Source organism: Myotis brandtii, unplaced genomic scaffold (assembly GCF_000412655.1).
Source record: "Myotis brandtii unplaced genomic scaffold, ASM41265v1 scaffold187, whole genome shotgun sequence".
Taxonomy (NCBI): Eukaryota; Metazoa; Chordata; class Mammalia; order Chiroptera; family Vespertilionidae; genus Myotis; species Myotis brandtii.
In genome coordinates this window covers 225,208-231,769 of record NW_005356944.1, presented here as the reverse complement: position 1 = coordinate 231,769, position 6,562 = coordinate 225,208, and positions in this window count along the sequence as shown.

The window sequence follows — 6,562 nt, the reverse complement described above, 5'->3', positions numbered from 1 at the left end:
GTAGGGAGTGTGCAAGAGGCAGCTGATCGATTCTTCTCTCTCACTGTTGTTTCTAACTCTCTATCCCTCTCCCTTCCTCTCTGTAAAAAAATCAATAAACTTTATATTTTTTAAAAAAAAAAAAGAATTTGAATGTTCCCCACCTGCCTCTTCCTGCTACAGGGGGCGGAGGGGGGGTGGTGTTGATGGGGGGAGGGTGAGCCTCCTCCAAGGCCAGACTTCCCTGGGGCTCACCCCCTCAGGGTCCCTCCCTGAAGCCCCCCTCCCTCCTCCAGCCTTCACCCCGCTCCTCTCCAGCTCCAGCCTGCCCTGGGCCGCTCTCTTACTCAGAAACATCTGGAAACAGTGATCTACCCTGTCTCTACCTTCTTGCTTCTCCTGCCACTAACCCCTCCACCAGCTGCAGCCTGGCTTCCGGTCGCACCACCGGTCCCACCACCGCAGAAGCCTCTCCTGGTGCCTCCGGCAGTTCTGCTCATCCCAAGGGACACATCTAGGTCCTTCTCTTTCTGGACGTCCCTCCAATCTCTAGCGTCACTCCCTCCCTTTTGCTTGAAACACTGTTCTTTCCTTGGCATCTGCAATGGCACCATTCTCCTCTTTCTTCAAATGAACCTCTAGCCAGGCCAGTTAAAGCCCTACAGGTTCTGGACTCTCTTTGGGTTTGAGTCCAGTCAGGGCATGTGCCCAGGTTGGGGCTTTTTCCCAGTAGGGGGTGTGCAGGAGGCAGCTGATCCATGTATCGCTCTCACATCAGTGTTTCTCTCTCTCTCTCTTCCTCTCCCTTCCTCTCTCTCTAACAACAACAAAAAATCAATTTAAAAAATCCAAATTTGGCAACCTTAACTGCTGTACCCCTGGGACCCAACCCCGAGCGCCTGGCTCAGTAAGTGTTAGCTGAAGGAATAATGGTGGCGGCGGTGGTGGCAGGCGCAGCGCTGAGGGCACGGAGGAAAGGTAACAGGCTCCCTGGAGGAGGTGACACCTGAGCCAAAGCAGGTGGAGATATTAGGTCATGGCATCAACCAGCCCCCACCCCATGGGGATGCCGCTCGTAATGGGCTGAATCGAGTCCCCTAAAAAGATACGTTGAAGCTCTAACCCCTGGCGCCTGTGAACCAGACCTTATTTGGAAAGAGGGTGTTTGCAGATGTAATTAAATTAAGGCTCCGGGGATGAGATCATCCTTGATTTAGGACTGGCTTTCAATCCAGGGACTGGCGTCCTTATAAGAGAAAGGAGGGGGCGGGGGGTTGAGGCCACAGACACAGAGGAGCTGGCCAGGTGCAGGCAGAGGCTTAGAGCGGAGAGGTGCGGCTCAGCCGGGGTGCCCAGGGTGTCCCTCAGCAGCCGGGGTGAGGCGTGGAGAGGGTTCGCCTCGGAGATTTTGAACTTCTGGCCTCCAGAACCGTGAGGACATAAGTTGCCGTTGTGCTCAGCCACCCAGCTGATGGCAGCCCGGGGACTCACATGCTCCCAGGCGCTCGTCCTCCCCTGACCCTTTGCCCCCAGGACCCCCTAGAGTAGCAGAGCGCTCACGCAGCCAGCCCCCAAGGTGCCCCAGTGACCCTCACCTCCTGGCATTCATGACCTTATATCGTCCCCTCCCCACACACACTGAATGGGGCTGAGCTGTGTGACAACAACAAAAACAAACAAAAAAACACCTGTAGACGTGACATGTGTGAGTCCCAGGACTAGGTTCCAGAACGGAGACCAAACTCCTGCCTAGTCTGTCTGACTGCTCCCTGCGGGGGAAGCCAGACCGCCAAGCTGCCAGGACGCACAGGCTGCCTCGTGGAGAAGTCAGCCCCCACCTGCTGACAGGGAGCGAGCACCCAGGGAAGCCTTCAGATGACGGACGTCCCAGACAACATCTCGGTGGCAACCCCCATGGGAGACCCCAGAGCAGAACCACCCAGTAAAATCACGCCTGAGATTTGGACTCACAGCAGCAAGAGTCAGGGCCACTTGTCAGGCGGCACCATTGCTGCCTGAAAGATACAAGGCTCCCATCAAACTCTGAGGCTCGTGGTTCTCAACTGCAAGGTCCTCAGGCACCACCCTTGGCGCTAGAAGTCAAAGGAGACCCTTGGTGGCCTCGCTGGCCTCAGGAAGGTGAGGGGCCCAGGTGGTCATGGAGTCCACCGCCCTGGCCAGCCGGGGAGGGGGTTGGGATGTCCTGGCTTTGGGGCCCACAGCCTCTGCAGGCCCTTGTCCAGATGCTGTGCCCAGAGGCCACGGCCCCGCGTGTATTTCCCAGGAATGCTGTGACCAAGGATCCCGGAGTGGGTGGCTTAAACCACAGCAACTTATCTCACGGCCTGGAGGCCAGAATCTGAAATCAGGGCCTGGCAAGGTGGGGGCCTTCTGAGGCCGTGAGAGAAGGGTGGTTTGTGATGACCATCTCTGTTCACTGGCCTTCTCCCTCCGTGGCGGCCTGTGTCTGAACCTCCCCTTCTCATAAGGACCCCAGTCCATTGGAGCAGGGCCCGCCCTAGCGAACTCACTTTAATCTGATCGCCTCTGGAGGGAGCCCATCTCGAATAAGGTCGAATTCTGAAGTCCCGGGGGTGGGGACTTACACAGGAATTTGGGGGAGGGCACCGTTCAACCTATAACATGTCAGGGTCTTGAGGGCCAAGGTCTTTCTGCCCATAATGTATTCTGTTTCCCAGCCTCTTTCCTTCTGACTCCCGCCACCAATTGTGTGCCCACGGCAGACGTCACTAATCCCTTGGGCATCCTTTCTGCAGAGCAAGGTGCAGACCAGAGGCCACACCAGCCGTCTCCAGGCAACCTGTCCGCCAGAGCTGCTGGTCCAGAGGAGAGGGAGGCGTTGGAGGAGACAACGAGCAATAAATGCTTGTCGAATGGATGACTGAATACATCTAAGCTACAAACGTCAAAATCCATCAACGCGTCTGTCTGTCCCAGGCCATCTGTCCTGCAGACTCACCACTGGGCCTCACGAGCCTGTGGTCCGGGAGGAGCTGTCGCCCTCTCTGCTGGTTCTCATCTTAGGGAAGGTGGGCACCTGGGGCCGTGACTTCGGGTCCAGAGCCCATGTCTGCCAGGGAAGAGGCTCTAAAACTGAGACCAAGCTTAAGGACGTGGAGTGGGCCTGAAAGACCCATCCCCTTCTCCTGGTTGTAGCTCAGCCAATAAGAGTGCCAGGAGGGTGCCGTGCCAGGGCGGTAGGGTGGACAGCGGGGGCCAGGGTGCCTGCCCACCCAACAGCCATGCTTTCGTCTTCCTTGCTAATAGACCTCCAACTGTGCTCAGGTGAGGGGTGGAGATCCCTGGTCGGTGTGCTGGTCCAATCCCATCATGGAATCCTATGCACCTATCCTCTGTTGGGGATTGACTTAAAGGACAGGGATTCTTGGGAAAGGTATTTCTCCCAGCCCTCGCTGGTTTAGCTTAGTGGATAGAGCACCAGCCTGCGGATCGAAGGGTCCCAGGTTCGGTTCCTGTCAAGGGCACATGCCCGGGTTGTGGGCTTGATCCCCAGTGTGGGGCGTTCAGGAGGCAGTTGATCAATGACTCTCATCATTGATGTTTCTATCTCTCTCTCCCTCTCCCTTCCTCTCTGAAATCAATAAAATATGTTAAAAATAAAAAAAGGTATTTCTCCCTGATGAAAGAAAGACGCCAAGGAGAAAGCCCTGCCCTACGCCCCTCTCCTCCCACTCTGGAGACTGTGCTTCGACAGGGGGGGGGGGGCGGTGTGGTGGTGCTAGGAGCAGCTGCAACCACCTGGTGACCTGCTTTGCAAGAGGCAGAGCTGAGAGGCGAAAGCACCTGAGGCCTCAATGACCAGCGAGCGTGTCCGTGTGCTGACCCCCAGCCTCACACTTCTTAGGGGGGACAATAGAGTGTCTGCTCTTCTCCACGTACCATCGAGTGGAGCAACAGCCAACAGCGTTTTCACTGAAAGGATGTGGACACAGAGACAGGAACACCAGGGCTCTGGCCGCCGCTGGTTTGGGATCCGTCTCAGCTTGGCCACTTTCAGGCTGTGAGATCTTAGGCAAGTCACCCCTCACCCGTAAAATGAAAATAATTAGAAGGCTGCCTCACAGGGCTGGGCTGGGGGAAATGAGATAATTTAGGTAAGGCTTTTTTTAAAAATATATTTTATTGATTTTTTACAGAGAGGAGGGGAGAGGGATAGAGAGTTAGAAACATCAATGAGAGAGAAACATCGATCAGCTGCCTCCTGCACACCCCCCACTGGGGATGTGCCCGCAACCAAGGTACATGCCCTTGACCGGAATCGAACCCAGGAACCTTCAGTCTGTAGGCCGACGCTCTATCCACTGAGCCAAACCGGTTAGGGTTAGGTAAGGCTTTTTTAAAATTAATTTTTATTTATTGATTTTCTATCCACTGAGCCAAACCGGTTAGGGCTAGGTAAGGCTTTTTAAAAATTAATTTTTATTTATTGATTTTGAGAGAGAGAGATCAATTTGTTGTTCCACTTATATATGCATTCATTGGTTGACTCTTGTATGTGTCCTGACCGGGGATTGAACCTGCAACCTTGGCATAGCGGGACGATGCTCTAACCAACTGAGCTACCTGGCCAGGGCCTAAGTGAGGCATTTTGCACACAGTGGTTGGTACCTCCAAGCATTGAATTCATTTGCTTAGTCATCCACTAATTTAATCAACAACAGTTATTGAACATCTAAGTAATTGTACTAATTTGAGGTCTGAGGATGTAGCTGTGAAAAAATAATAGGCAATCAGAGAAATTGGCTGTTATATTATTATAAGAACTCGACTCTTCCCATCGTTACTCACGGCTCTGCGGACAAGGCGCTCCGAATATGTTGGTGGGAGTCAGGGGAGATTTGGCGGCAATGGCTTTCCTGGGTCTGGCCCTGTAGGTGGCGGTGGAGTGAGAGGGGCTGGGGGCAGCGAGGAGGGCTCTCCGAAGGAGGTGGTGCTTGCAGACCTGGCGCTGACTCACTCAGCAGACACTGGTTAAGCACCTGCTATGTGCCAGCTGCTGTGGAGCATGTGAGGAGCTGGCGATGCCCAGGGGAGGAAGGCAGATGCCCCACCCTCTCGGACTCTCAGCTGCCAGGAGGGGACAAGCTAGGTGAACAGGCAGGTGGTTGCCTTGCAGTGACTTGTGCTGAGACGGGAGGGGGGAGGGCAAACGTCCTGGCCCAGGTGACAGCTGAGCTGAACTTTGCAAGGCAAATGGGAATCAGCCAGGAGGGATGGAGCAGTGCTTCCCGGCTATCAGCACAGCAGGTTGTTGAGCGCGGCCAACGCAGAAGTTCAAGTGGGGAGGCGTTGAGAGATGTATTCTTTCAGAGGCTGTGGTTGCAAGTGACAGAGACGGAATGAACCAGCTCGATCAAGGAAATGCATTCATTGGCTCATGTGACTAAAGAGTTCAGGGCTCGGCGGCTTCAGATGAAGTTGATCCAGTGACTCAACGGTGTCACTGAGAAACCAGGTCTTCCTATCTCTTCGTGGTGCCCTCCCCAGAGGGTCCTCCTGGCTCAGCTGCCTGGCCTCTGTCCCAGGTTGGTAGCCTCTGATGGGGCCATTGGGGTCACTGGTCTACATTCTGACCCAATCCTGGTGTCCAGGACCTTGGGAAAGGCGGACACTGGGAGGGGTCAGCCCCCCAGCACCACACTGGTCCCCAGAGGAGAAAGGCTAAGGGGAGTAGAGGTCAGGAGGCCAGATTTGGAAGGAGATAAGCCAGGCTGGGGAGCTTGAACTCAGTCCAAGGATAATGGAAGCGAGGGATTGACTTGATCAGATGGATCTGAGAAAGGCCTCTCTGGCTACTGAGGAAGCATGGGTTGGAGGAGGGCAAGCGGGAGGCAGGGAGGCCAGCCGGGCGGCTGTTCTGTTTTGGTAAAGGGGGAGGGGGTGGCTGTGTGGAGGAGACGGACAGAAATGGGAGATGATGGACATGGGAGTGAAGCGCGGGGAGGAGTCCAGGGCAGCTCCCAAGTATCTACTTTGGGAACCGGTGGGAAGGGGAACTGGGAGGGGGCAGGCAGTGCAAATGAGCGGGGAAGAGACTACGATCCCTTTGGATGGCCCGGTGTGAGGGGTCTGAGAGAGAACCAAGCTCAGATGGACAGGAGGCAGTTGGTTGGCTATGGGGGTCCGGAGCCTGGGGTGGGCGATTGGAGTGCCCACAGCTTGGGGTGTGTGTGAAAGACCAACAGTAGGGTTTGGAGGCAGCCAGGAGGGCAGCCAGGGGAGCTGCTGTCCAGAGGTGGGTGAGGCCAGGACTGCCAAGTGTCCTTGGGGTTTACAGATAGCAGCCGCGGTGACCTTGGCAAGAACAGTCTGTGTGGAGTGGCAGAGGGTGAGGTGGCACTGCCTGGGGTTGGGGAGGGAGTGGGAGGTGAGCTCAAGGATGGAGGGGTGGGAGCAACTCTTTTAAGAAGCTCAGCTCAACGAAGGAAAAGGCAGCTGTAGCTTCAGCTGACAGGGGTCCTTAGAGACGATCATGGAACTGTGTGTGTGTGTGTGTGCGTGTGTGTGTGAGTGTGTGGAGTGTGTGTGTGGGGGGGAGGTG